General features: G+C 37.7%; 1 protein-coding gene across 1 annotated transcript in view; it reads left to right on the top strand.

Moving 5' to 3' along the window:
* Positions 1–864: 864 nt before the first annotated feature.
* aff4 (AF4/FMR2 family, member 4) overlaps positions 865–14,605 on the top strand; it is a 64,641-nt gene continuing 50,900 nt past the window's right edge. Inside the window, exon 1 of the mRNA XM_061701701.1 lies at positions 865–1,245. The gene's annotated coding sequence lies outside the window, so the exon portion shown is untranslated. The remainder of the gene's footprint in view (positions 1,246–14,605) is intronic.

Here is a 14,605-nt window from a genome sequence, read left to right as displayed (position 1 = left end):
TTTTGATTAATTGTTTTCTATGTTGTATTATAACTTCTTGATATGGTGATTTTTTTTTTTTTTTTTGGTGGTGGGGGGTGTCAGCTGTAATATTAGAATGTAATATGAATTATTAATCTGAGTTTAAATTAAACAAATAAAGTTTAATGCAGTATTAAGATTTATTGATATGCTTTACAGTACGGTGAACAAATATTTAATGATAGGTATCAATAGAATAATACAAATACTAAATTATTATTGAATTAAATGTTTAATAAAATGTTTTATTTAAATTTTTCATTTTAGAACTTGAAATTATTATTTTTTTTCATACATTTTATGTTCACTTTGATTTTGACACTCCAGATTTTGGTTGTACTTTCTTTCTATTACTCTCTCTTGGGGTACTAAAATCACAGACGTACTGCATCAAGTTCAAGAGGAAATTGTGGCGTTTATGGGGCAAAATGCCGAATGAGTATTCAGTGCAAGACGGAAAAAAAACCCTCACTTTTTTCATGATCATCACGAGCAGGAAGTGATTCAAATAACCCCGCCGGCGTACGTTTTAAAATTTGGTTTACAATTTGTTTACAAATTGTTACGAATGACCGAATGGGCGTCATTACTTGAGGTGTGGACGTCACTGATACGTTGGATATAAAAATTGGGATTATCACAATTGATAAATAAAATGCCTTTGCAATCGCCTCTTTTAAATGCCTCTATTTAATTCATTTTCTCGTCGTCGTTGCTAACATTACAATAAAAATTATACTTGTTTATCTGGCGTTTAAATCACCCGAACCTTCACGCGAGTTGTATTTTCGGAGAAAACGTCCGAATTTAACTGCTGACGCCAATTTGAGTTTGTGCTTACATGGTTTTGCTTGGAGTAGTCAGCTGTCCGAAGGCCTTGAATGCAACACAAGCTTGCTGTCCTCCATGCATCCATTCCTGTCGGTGGGTCTGTGTGTACCTGCTGACTACTGAACTTAGCTAGCAGCTTTACCTTTAGACTAGAGGCACTTCTTTCCTGGAATAATAACATGAACGAACGTCCGAAAAAATGATTTCAACTTGTTTTTCGCCCGATATGTGAGCCCTATTCCAGGAAGAGATGGGGACCGTCTGTTGGGTTGTACCGTCGTAGCTGTTACGGCGTTTTGTTGGGTCCATTTTGCGTGTAATTGGAAGTGGAAAAGACAAAGAAAAGAGCTTTCCAATAGCTAGAATGGTTTGGGCCTAAAAAGAAGACAAGAGGTAAGGATGCCGGATGTTACGAAACTATGTGTTTTATTCTTTGACTGTTCGCTGTGGTTGTGCGACGTTTGCAGTGAGTGTTATAAAAAAGTGTACGCGGAAATGTGAAATGTTTTGCGAGCTTGTTAGCCGTTAGCTTCGCTCCCCTCCCAACTACCAGCGAATGGGGCTAGCCAGCATTATGCCGCTAAAGCCAGTATGCAGGTATGTAGGTAGCACCGAGCACACATTCTATGATATTCTCTCAGGGTAAATATTTGCTTAAACAACGTTAGTCAACGCTTACCTTGCATTACTGGGGGTTTCTGTTTTCGTTATGCGAAAGAGCGTCATGGACATTGTTTTTATCCCTTTCCTAACTAATAACATTTAACTTGAAGTTTTGAAACGTCGAATTTCCTCTTGAGGAAAACCAATGAGTAATGTAAAAATAATAATGTTTTCACGACCGGTGATGGGACAAGCCGAAAGTTGCAACAACTGTTTTCAACTTTTCACATTCCTCACCTGTCTAGTTTCGTTTTATATAAGCCTGGATGGATTGTTCTGAATCTTTTTACACCGAGCACCACCTCAAAATATAATGACCAACTCGGGTTAAAACTAATGATTATTTTAATAATTGACTAATGTGACTATTATTTTTTTGTTTTGTTTAATTGGATTAAAAAACATTCACCTCCATCCCTTTATTAAAAAAAGCAGGACATTATTTCAATTGACAGTGGAGAAAATTCACAAACAAAATTATTATGATTCAGTCACTGGTAACATGTCAGAAAATAGGCTAAAATGTTGATCATTGTTTTAAAAGCGGATGTTTTCAAATGTCTTTATCGTTGTTTAATTTAAATAATCAGTCTGCTTTCATGGGTAACCACAGAAATATGAGAATAATTACTTTTGAGAGGCTGAAATTTCAAGGTTTTGGACAATTTTAAGTTAATGTCTATACGATCGGTTATCAAAAATTAATTTGATAATCGCTTAGTTACTGATTAATTATTGCACTTCTATTTTTCCAATTTCAAAATACATTAATGTACTGGGTCTAAGTGTTCATCAAAAAATGATGCAGCTGTTTTTTTCCTAAAGTATGATTATAATAACATCTGCTCTTTAACTGTACAAAGATCTGTTAGCAATTATAGTTTCAGACTTCAAAAGCTGACGTAGTGTGTTCGGAGTTTCAGGACTTGGAAAAAAGGCTTTCTCGCAATGTGCTCCACGTTCCTGGAATAGTCTTTAAAAAGACGTGAAACTTAAATAACTTGTGTCCTTGCCTATTTTTAAAAGCCTCATTTGCTAATTTTTTATTCTATTGGAATGTTTTCCTGTACATGCATAGGTATCAGATTCTGACAGTATGCTAACTGTGAGCAAAATTATGCAGTTTCAAAGTATTATATTCCAGTTGTCAGACGCCTCTTAAAGATTACATTTGAATGTATTGTACTTCACTAAAAAGTTGAATACACCTCAAGTGTACTTAAAAAAATTTCTGTATTGATTTAAAAAAAAGTTTGAACAGGCTCTTTGCATCGCTGAACGCGTCATTCCAATATTTTGTTTCTTAAATGTAAAATTTATTTGTATATGATTTGTTGATTCTTTCGCATACCACTGTTACTCATACTACTTATACAGTTCCCTCCAAAAGCATTGGAACGGCAAGCTCAATTCCTTTGTTTTTGTTGTATTCTGAAGACATTTGGGTTTCAGCTCAAAATATGAATGAAGACATTTGGGTTTCAGATCAAAATATGAATATTTCAGATCAAAATATGAAGATGAGACATGTCTTCAGTATACAACAAAACTGAAGGAATTCACCTTGTCGTTACAATACTTTTGGAGGGGACTAATCTATATATAGGTGATTCTGTTGGCAAAGGGAGATTATGTTTTGACAATTTTTTTTCACAGTAGATGTGTCAAACTAAATTTGTAGTGCTCCATGGTTCACCCGCTCCACCTCAGTTTATTGCAGTTGTCAAACTTAAGTGATCTTTCCATGAGTTTTAATGACACATAGCCTATTACAACATTATGTGTCTGGTCAAGTTTCCGGACAGCTGATGTGTGTCTATTCCAGGAAGCCATTTTGCCACATTTTGAGGGAAGGGCCACAAACATGCTGTGGATAAAATGTTAAGTTGTCTTAAAGTTGTGTCAATAGCTGATTAATATCGAGTAAACACACATGACAAATAGAGACAGGGGCGGCCAACTTGTTTATCTCGGTTGACACAACCTGGTGTGTGTGTGTGTGTGTGGGGGGGGGGGGGGGTATTTGGTTGTGAACTCTTTAAGCTGTTTAAGTGTGGACTGGTGTAACAGGCGCTGTTTTAAGTAACTTTTTAACATTCTCAACTGTCGTACAAGTGTGGAAAGAATGTAACCTCGGTTAATGAAGAAATGTAAATTTGTACAAAAGGTGGAACATGCCGGAGTCTATCACTAACAGTAGAAACGTCCTAATTACAGTAAATATTTGTATGGAAAATGTTCGGCCATAAATATAAATTATTCGAATGGAAAGTACGGCCGTTAACTGAGTGTGCTTTCTTGTGCGATGTGACGACGGATCTCAAAATTCAACATAAAACAAGCCAGAGATTTGCCGAACTCTCAAATGATGTCACTAATGACAGCAGTTTGACCTCCAAATCGTAGTAAAATTTGAAAAGGTCCTGGTGGGCCCGGATGGAAAACCTGTGATGAGATGGCACCCAGCTCTCAATGTTTCCAAGGTACGAGCTGATATTCACAAATACCTGCTCTGACGTGACACAAGAGAGATTTTCAACTGGAAAGTCCAAACAGTAGTTTCCAAGTGATAGTGATATGATACACTAGTAGTAGTTTCAGTGATATGATACAAGACAGATTTAAATACCTTAAATCATCTAGTTCAAGTTACCATTTAATATAAACGTATTTGGCAAGTATAATTAAAGCCTCAATACATCTGTTTTTTTTCCCTTCGTCAACTAAATATTCAATTGCCTTTGTTGTGCTTACATAACTGAAGCTAGGTGGTAATAAAGTATTTGTTTGTTTCAACTTCACCCTTAGCCCAAACAGGGTGGTTATTGTGACTTCTCAAGATTGCAGCCAAAATGATTCTAAGCCTAAAGCAAAGATATAACTCTCCTTAGCCTCTCATTTCTTTGAAAAATCCTACTTCCTTTTAAACAGACACGCTTGTCTCTCTCTTTCTTGTCCAAAAAGGATATATGCCAGTTGAATCAACTCCAGTTTAATCAGACCGCAGCAGCTCATCATGATGTAATGCCATAGCTCACACTGTACAATTATAAGCTACTCAAAAACTGTCGGTAATGAAGATACAGAGGCCCCTTGGTTTATGACGGACATATGACATTTCGAGGTTACGAATAGCGTGCAAGGAACTAGTTTGCACAGGGGTGTAAGAACATGTCACGTGGCACTGTTTACGGTTTGTGACAGATTTATATTTTTGGCCTAGAAATGTTTTTCGTCCAAATATTTACTAAAATTGTAACTTTACTACTGCGTTATAATAGGTTGGTGGAAGGTTCCAATTTGCGTACAAATATGGGTTACGCCGTCGCCATAGGAACAAGCTTGCCAATGACAGGATTTGAAATCGCCGACGGTGTTACATACTTATGCCAATTAATATTCAACTACCTGCCCACATCGGGCTTGGTAGCCACTTGCTCAACTCAGTTGAACGGCAACACAGCATTTCCAGGTTTGAAGCAAGTGAATCTCAGCCATACAAATACAGTCTAAAAAATATACATACGTTGTGTTTTATAATAATTCTTACTACTCTATTTCTAATTTAGAATGTAACTGTAGTGGATGAAATAGCAAAGCTTGCATTCATTGTTGCCAGTGTCGATCGTCGCGGCAGGTTAAATTCAAACGAATGGGAGCGGGTGATGAGCATAACCTCAAAATATCTCCCTCCTCATTTTCACCCATGTCGCCTTTCAGCTCACCTATTAGTAGGCCAACAAGCCAATGCTTGGTGAATTATGCTTCACAATGATAGCAAGACATCAAAGGATGCAATGTCACTATGAATGCTTGGCCGGCCCAAGGTTTTAGAGTAATGCTAGTCGACGCCATGAGAGCCAGCCGAATCAGAGCCAAGCTGTTTTCCATATTTAAATTGGGGAAGATGAGTGATCCAATTAAAGCAAAGCTTATTTACATGTAGGCGTGTCACGATAACAATAAGACAATGTATTTTCCCAAAAACGATCACGATAGATGAAAAATAGGGCCCATCCTTATTTTTATTTTTTATTGTTTTTGCTTTTAAATCAGTATTGTTGTTGTTATTATAACTTCCTTTTTTGTTTTTCGATTCAATTGTTTTTCTTTTCTCTGTGATATCGATCCCCCTGAGTCTGAAATAAAGAATAAAGAGCTGCAAGACTAGCCTGGTTTACATGGAGCCTTCTATTCAGATTATAATCGGTTTAGAAGCCCAAAAAGAATGAAAATGTTCCATGTAAAAATCTCAATCATAATAAACAAGCCAAATGCGAATGGAATTTCATTTGGTTTTACAGGGGTGGAATATTCCTTTTACCAAACCGATCGGAAGTAAATTTTTGCCATATGAACTGTAATCCAGAATAGAGCCTGGCAAAGCTCTGTTTGGGCATGCTTCCTCTTGACATAAATGCGCGGTGACGTCATCTTTTACGCACGGCGTAAATATGGTGGCTCCGTCGTATGTGACAGAGATATTATTTTTTAATTACTTTTTGGCACCAAAAAGTTTTTTAATAACCATAAAAACAATCCCAACTACTGTGCCGAATAGGCGATGGACCTCCATCTTATAAATGACGTGACGTTCGCGACGACGTCCGCATGTCACACGGCTGTTCCGATTAAATGTAGCGCACATCATGTATACACCGGATCGGAATAGATCACATCACATGTAAACAGTTCACCAGAGATCTGCAATAGGAATGACAAAAAACGTCTCCGTGTAAACCCGGCTACTGTGTGGTTTGTCCCCTGTAGACGAGCCCTTCACCTGTCAATCAAATATACGTTGATGTTCGCTGTAGTCAACTACTGGGTGCATAACATGTGCCACTAAGGTTATGCTTAACTCATTCACTGCCAGGCCTCCATGTTACCATGGATATTTGAATTCAACAGGTGTCAATGGGAGTGATTAATAAACAGTTAACGTTCCTGTGTTTGTGTTAGAAATTATTGTGACAGGCCTATTTACATGTTGCATATTGATGAGAAATACGTCCGTTTCAACTGCCAGTTGTAAACGGCAAACTAGAATAGCTTGAAAAAGGACATTCTGGCCATTTCCAACCCAATTTATTGCAAACTTCTCACACTAGGTACAGCCAGTTACACTTGTACACTACAATGCCAAGACGATGTACTGATACATTGTGGTCATCAATGACATGCATCTCAAAGTAATTTTAAAAATCATCGATCCTCTATGTCGTAATAACCAAATTTCCATGCCCAGGGATACCATGGAGATAATTTTTTCAACTTGATTTAATTTATCTTGTATCAGAGTGCCTGTTGTGGAGTGTCTAGAAGAATATTTATAGGTGCAGTAGTAACCCCTATGTTTGTGTTTCTATTTATAGCTAAGATGACATACCCCTCTTACTAAGAACATGGGGACAAATATACGTATAGAAAAACGACCACACAGTTCTGACACTTGCTTCACTATTTGTCTGCTTATGACACAGTTGGATAAGAAGGTCATGTCCCCTCTTCTCCTACAAACACGGTATTGTAAAATGGACAGGCTTGAGTGGCGCAGGTTCTTTAGAAAGGTTTGGAAGATAATTGAGACTTGTCATGTTCCACTAACACGAGTGTCACAATGCACTGCCGGAATAATGTGTCGTTTGTGTAATTGCTGAGAGAAAGGCCTCTTGAAACTGGAGTGCAGCTCACATGATTTTACTAGTGGCAGCTTGTGTCGAAATTGTTAAATTTTGAATGCTGTATTTTTGATACAACAAGCATGATTACACTATGGATTTCAATGTACGTAGTTTGATTTTGTATAACAAAGATTCACTCCAGCCTCTTTGACTCAGAACTCACTAAATTGCATTCCCAGAGCAGTAACACAAGGCTTAGGATTTATCCATCTTTGCATTTTACACAGAATGTAGGAAAGTGATGCAGATGTGTATACTTTGTCACAGCTTCCTGCAATCAAATAACTAGATGAGGTCTGGTGTGACGTATAAAAGAGTTATTGGACAGCAACAATTTATTTTGACACAACTGGGCTGTAATAGTTAGTTGTGTGTAAAACTTCACAGAGTTCATGCCCATACCTCGAGGTGTTGTCCCACCTCAGTTTCAACTCTGACACTACCTCCATGGAAATTTGTCAGTCCGCTCATTCCGTGTCGTTGGCGTTTATACAGAACAGCAACATGTAAAAAGGTGGAAAAATTGCATCATTGACAGGCAGTGTAAAATGGTCTTTTTTTTTCTTTTTTTGGGGGGGAATATTTCTGCTAATCAGGGCATTTAAAAAAAAAAAAAAAAAGTTTTGTGGCGTTATTTGAATCCTCTTTTTGCACAGAGGTGGTGATTTCCGCTTAACTAATCATCTTACCACGACTGGAATGTACTACAACTGCTGTTAGTACCACAGCAGAATGTAAGGAAGGGAGAAAACGAGTAATGATTGTTAACCTGTAGGAGAGTTAATGATGCAGAGCTGCCAAATGTTACAGAACATCTGTATTTTGTTACGGAAATCACTGAATGCTGACTCGTTACGGCCGTAACACAGATTGTTCCGGATATTGGGTAAGAAAAAAATCCAGCGCCAGACATTACCGCCCAGTGCAGCGCTGTATCCGGCCACCGTGACGAAAAAAGAAAAAAAAAATGCTTGGGGGTATGCTATTTTAGGCAAAGGTTCTCTTTGCGTCAGGTGTCAATGCATTGCAAGTCACTAATCATCACTTCCATGGTAGTGAATAAGCTACACTTCTTACCATGCTTCTTTCTGTTGTTTACGTTATCACGGAGGGTGAGGAGCGGGTAGGCAAAGACAGAAAAGTATGACACTAATTCCTAAGCTATCATGTCATGAAGTCACATAACACAGAAATAAGTGATTGGGTGATACACTACACTAGTCGCATAGGTCTGGCTGGAACCACGTTATAGCAGAGAATAACCAAGTTTGACCAACAAATTAAGACAATTAATGTGTCTGGACATCCATCCATTTTCTGTACCGCTTTTCCTCTCTAGGGTCGCGGGCTTGCTGGAGCCTATCCCAGTTATCTTCGGGCGAGAGGCGGGGTACACCCTGAACTGGTCGCCAGCCAATCGCAGGGCACATATAAACAAACAACCATTTGCTCTCACATTCTCACCTACGGGCAATTTAGAGTCTTCAATCAACCTACCACGCATGTTTTTGGGATGTGGGAGGAAACCGGACTGCCCGGAGAAAACCCACGCAGGCACGCGGAGAACATGCAAACTCCACACAGGCGAGGCCGGGATTTGAACCCCGGTCCTCATAACTGTGAGGCAGGTATGCTAACCAGTTGGTGTCTGGACATATAAATGTAAAATAATTCACAGCCTCACATAGGGTTGTGCATTGTTTGTATATGAGCGATTCCGGTCCCAATTCCGGTTCCTTATTTCGATTCCGGTTCCAAACGATTCTCGATTCCGATTCTTTTAGGGGGCTGTGTCAAAAAAGTTTGCATGGTTTAAATAAAGGGTGTCCAAATTATGAACATCCATTTTCTTGGCAGCAAAGACGAAAATAAACATTTGACTTTGGGTTCTTTATAACCAGTACGAATATCAAACCTATGAACTAAAAGGCAATGTGTGTGGAACTAACCCAATTGACTAAATATTTATGAATTAATGTTTCAGCTAAAAGTTAAATATAGCATTGTTAAAGTCATTTTGGGACTGTTTTATCACGTCAAATGGTTTATATGTGCAAGTTTTAACTTGACTTCCTGTTTTAAGCTTGTAGCCTTTTATTTTGAAGGGTACGCACCGGAACTCAGCATTTTGGCATGAAAAGTAACTTCACACGGCACCAGTGATTTATTTATTTTTATGGATGGAATCATATACTATAAAAGGTTGATTCACACAAGGTTAGTGTTTGTGATCCTATGAGACAACGTTTGTGTTAATTTTGTCCCAATTCATGATGTAAAGTTGCTACGGTGAAGTTTTAGCTCGTTGTTAAGCTTTTTTTTCTGTCATCGGGTCTTACGTTGGTTCTAAAACTAAAAAAAGTGCTAAAAACCATCAGTGCAAAAGTGCAACCAACTGTTTACCTTGTTAGCTGCCTTAATGTTGGCATAGACATATTTTATTGTTTCACTCACCCAATTGACTGCGAGTTGACTTCACTGAAGCTTCGTGCAGTGTAGGCTGTGGCTCAGAGCACGTCAGACGCTACACATTGTGAAAGCCTCCTTTGCACAATGTAATCTTAGTGTTGATTGATTACAAGTGTTGTACTGAGATGACTGGTCATTAATTTTAACAAAGTTCAGACACAGTTTTGTTCGCCGCTGTTGGGCACAAGCACGTCTGTCTTCATGCTTGTTCTTCTTCGTTGGTTTTCGCCGCTTCTTCTTCGGGGCCGGTGGACTAAGGCATCGAAACTGGGAACCGAAATTTGAACGATTCCGGGAGAACTGGAACGTTAGTTCCGGTTCCAATCGATTATCGATTCTCGATGTCCAACCCTAGCCTCACAAGACGCCTCCTGAACCAGAAATGAATTAATACATCACTGGAGACATCATCTGAGAACGGGGTCCGTTTAAAAGTATATTATTTGCAATATAATATAAAATAACCTTTATTAGTCCCGCAATGGGCAAAATTTCAGTAGCAATAGTGGATACAGGAAATGTACGTACATTATAATATAAATAGCATGCAAGAGAAGACATCTATACAAATAAATTCACAAAATAGAAATCTAAACTATTGTCCAAGGATAAACTATCAAATTCAATCTGTCAGAAATGTTATTTGTTTAATAAATAGAGGGTTGAGTTTTGATTTAGATGTTTGAGATCTGATTAATCTGATTTAATATACTTTTTTTAACCAAGGTTCAAAACAGAATGAATAAAGGCGAATTTTGATAATGGGTCGTCGAAATCTCATATACATTGATTCAGGCTGCAACTGCGTCCGCCATTACAAGGTTGATGCAATAAAAAATTTAAAATGACACATTTTGAAGCCATAATTTATTAACAATTATGATTATAGAGTCATGATTATGTTGTGCAATTGAACAGAATGACGTCAGCGCGGTTGCTGGCCGAGCGAGTATAAAGTAGCCTTCGGGCTGAGCTAGTTTGCGGTCAAAAGAACACCAACAGCCAAGGCCAACAGCCACTGGGACTCCAGGCATCATCAATTTGCTAAATATGAAATGTAAACAGGAGTTCAAAAGCAGATTATCATAGCCCATTAAAGCAATACTTAAAAACACAACTAACTGATTAATTTACCCTGGAGTCGATAAGGACATTTAATCACATGGCCATCCCTAATATAGTCAATCAAACAATTGTAAACAATGAATTAAATTACCCTCAACACAGATAAGTTATGTCCTAATGTCCTTTGTCGGTATTGTGATATAAAACAGTCACATGAGAAGAGCCGTAAACACTTGTTGACTCCCTTTGGTTTGCATAATGCAATACCTACTGAGACACAAAGTGCCTCCAAGTGCCTTGCCCGAATAAGCCTGTGTAATCTGTTTAGAGAGCATACCAATTAAGGGGTTGTTTTAATAGGGTAATTGATGCCCGACAGTAGAAATTACAATAGATACAGTATTTAGAGGGCTAATCTTAAAAAATACTCACCTCCTGCAATTATATATATAAAAAATATATATGTCAACAAAAGTAAAACAATTCTCATATTGTTCACAAGTAAACAAAAATGAAATCCTTTTGAGTGGCAGGCAAATTAATAAGTGTCTTGAGAGAAAACAACACACAAATATGTGTGAATCCTTGAGCATTCACACAATAACCCTACACAACCACAGAGGACTGGAACCGGAAACTGGAAATGAATTTCCACCTGAGAACTGGGGCCGATAAGCTTAAAAGCATTAATAAGATAAATATTTATAGTAAAATATAACCTTTATTAGTCCCACAATGTGGAATTTTGCATCGTTTCAGCAGCAATAGTGGATATAGGAAATACAAAAATAGCATGCAAGAGAAGTACATTGCACACAATAGAAACCTGAAGTATTGTCCGCGCATAAACTATCCAGTCCACTCTATCAGCAATTTTATTTGTTTGTTTGCAAAAGAGTGCCGAGTTTTAATTTCGACTTTTGAGATCTCATTCCATAGACTTGCCTGCTTTATTATATTTGAAAACAGTAAAGGCTAATCCATCGGCGATGATGGAGATTGACGATGGCACGTTGAAATCCCATATACTTTGATTCAGGGTGCAAATTTGTCCCCCATTACAACGTTGATGCTATAAATACAATAAAATAACAAATACTGAAGCCATAATTTATTAATGATTATGATTATAGAGTAATGATTGTTGTGCAATTTAACAGGATGCAGAATTATTTTTGTCGTATTACACAATAACTGTCCCAGGGTATTGTTCTTGACATAATTAAATGATGAAAATTCAAACAAATTGTACTGGAAGTGAATTTCTATAGGTTGGCAGCTCTGCAATCACATCCATAAATTTTATTTTTCTAATACCATAATTTCCCCATGTATATTGCGCACCCATGTATAATACGCACCCCCAAAGTTGGAAAACTTCTGGAAAACTCTTTTACCTATATATAATGCATTTTTACAATGCATGATTTTGCTTGTACCCATATGATCAAAACATGAAGTATTGTGTATTTTGTTAGTTTTTCCCAAAAATTGTTCTGAAGTTAAGCACTTTATTTGTTTGATTACCCAGGCAGATTACCCAGGCAGAATTTGTAAAATGGGTACAATTCTTTAAAGGAAAAAGTGAAGGGCCAGGCGAAACGCATTGAATTTTATTTGAATGGGTTTCAAATTAAACTCCCAAGATTTTCAGAAAAGCATTATCGTTAAATAAAACATAACCATAAATAAATTAATTATGGTTTTTGTTCAGTCATCAGTCGTATTTAAAACCCCCCCCCCCTAAAAAAACCCCCAAAAAAACAACATATTTCACAAATTCTTCCAGGGTATGTAAACTTATTAGCACAACTGTACATATATTCAGTCATACGTACCCGTCATATTGGAATGAAAGTGGAGGCTACACCTTTCTCAGAACCTCTATGTGGCGGTGGCATACTAGAATGAAAGTGTACACCTTTGTCATAACCTCTAGGTGGCGGTGGCATATTGGAATTAAAGTGTACTGCTTTTTCATAACCTCTAGATGACGGCATACATTTATAAAATGTGAAAGTTTTTTTTCATTCTCCCCTGTACCTATGTATAATGCGCACTATTGACCTTTGACAATTTTTTGAGGGAAAATGCGCATTAAACATGAGATATTACGGTGATTGGCATAATTTCTATCAGGTTTTAAGCCTTGGTCTCCTCATTTTTGGTTTCGGCCAAGAGGTTTCATTTTGGTGCATCCCTAATAAAATAAATCAATAACAGTAAGTCCATCGTTAACAGTGTGCTTTCTTTTGCTCCTCATGATGTATCCTGTGCGCAAACAAGTTCAATGTGTGCCCTTCTTAACCTCAAAACATCCTATGTCAGGACTGTCGTAAACCGACAACGTCCTGTACACAAATTGGATCTGGAAAATGGATGTAAATAATCTAAATAATACCTGCGCCTCAAATGCACGTTATTGTGTAAAATGAGGCAAAATCAATTTCTATCCGATTAGTGATGCGATAATTATTAAAATACTCCAGTCTAAAAATATTCGATAGCTGCAGCTCTATGTTAAAAAAATACAAAAAAAAAGATCAAAATGCTCCTGTTTTTATTAGATTGTAAAAATACTAGAAAGCTTTGTGAATAAGTGGTTAAGTCATTTTTGCTCATTGAAAACACCCTCCTTGTTATAGCTAAGAAGAACAAAGTGTACAGTCCTTAATACTTTCAGCCTAAAGGTTGGGACTATTTTTATTGGCCTGCCTCCCGAGGAGTGTTATCACATCACGTAGGTTTGGGCGACGTATCCTTGTTGCATTTACAAATCGGTTTTCTAGTCGTGGCCGCATGTGGTCTTGTCCACACTCCTCGCCAAACAGCTGTTTATATGAGGCAGGCCCGAGGCCATTGAACGGACACTCCTCTGGAATGCATGCAGTCAGCAGGTTTGCTTCAACAGTGGCACGGGTGCTAACATGGCTACTTACACAGAGACCTGGTCAGATATTTTATAAAAGTAGCTTCTGATGTTGTTTTGTTTTTAAGATTTATGCATATGACTCATTGTATTCATCTACACGTAAGATTATCTTTGATTTAGAGTGTCCAAACTGTCCATTGTATTTTTGTTTGTTTGTTTGTTTGAGCCCACAATATCACAAAGCTGTCATTTAGTGCCTTCTAGATTACATACTATCCACAGTTGAAATGTTATACTTTTCTAATGTATGCTTACTTCTATATGGCTGTAAGTGGCATATACTGTATAATTGCTGTGCTTAAAATAACTGACCACTTAATCCAAGCACGACCTTTAAATCGGATGGGGGTAGCTGTGTTCTAGCCTGAGGGGATGGCTGCAGTGCTTTCAAGAAAAACGCTGCAGCAGTCTTAACTAAATGTGATCTTTTTTTGGTAATGTGCAGACAATAGTTTTTGACAAGATTTTCCAGTTATTTTTAGTCAGAGGGCTTTCCAGTCCCAACATCATCATTTTATGTGACCTTCTTCCCTTTTTGACTTTGCAGATTCTATATATGGCAGAATATTATATACAGACGTAGACCACAATCATACATTTTTTATATACCGTATTTTCACGACCACAAGGCGCACCATAATAAAAGGCGCAATTGCAGTTACGGGGTCTATTTCTGTATTTAACACATACATAAAGCGCACTGTATTATTGGGCGCAGGCATGGTAAAACATACGCGGTTGATCAATCCTCATCCACAAATACATCAAAGTCCTCATCTTCTGTATCCGAAATGAACACCTGGGCAAGTTCTCCATCAAACATGCCAGGTTCCCTCTCGTCATTGTCAGAGTCATTCTCGTTGCCGTGTGCCTCCTCAGAAATTGTGCCAGCTTTTACTAAACCTCGAACAACAGTGCAAGCAGAAACGTTAGCCCAAGC

This window comes from Phycodurus eques, chromosome 17 (genome assembly GCF_024500275.1).
Source record: "Phycodurus eques isolate BA_2022a chromosome 17, UOR_Pequ_1.1, whole genome shotgun sequence".
NCBI lineage: Eukaryota > Metazoa > Chordata > Actinopteri > Syngnathiformes > Syngnathidae > Phycodurus > Phycodurus eques.
Note: the sequence above shows the minus strand (reverse complement) of the source record. Positions and strands in the feature narration are given on the sequence as shown.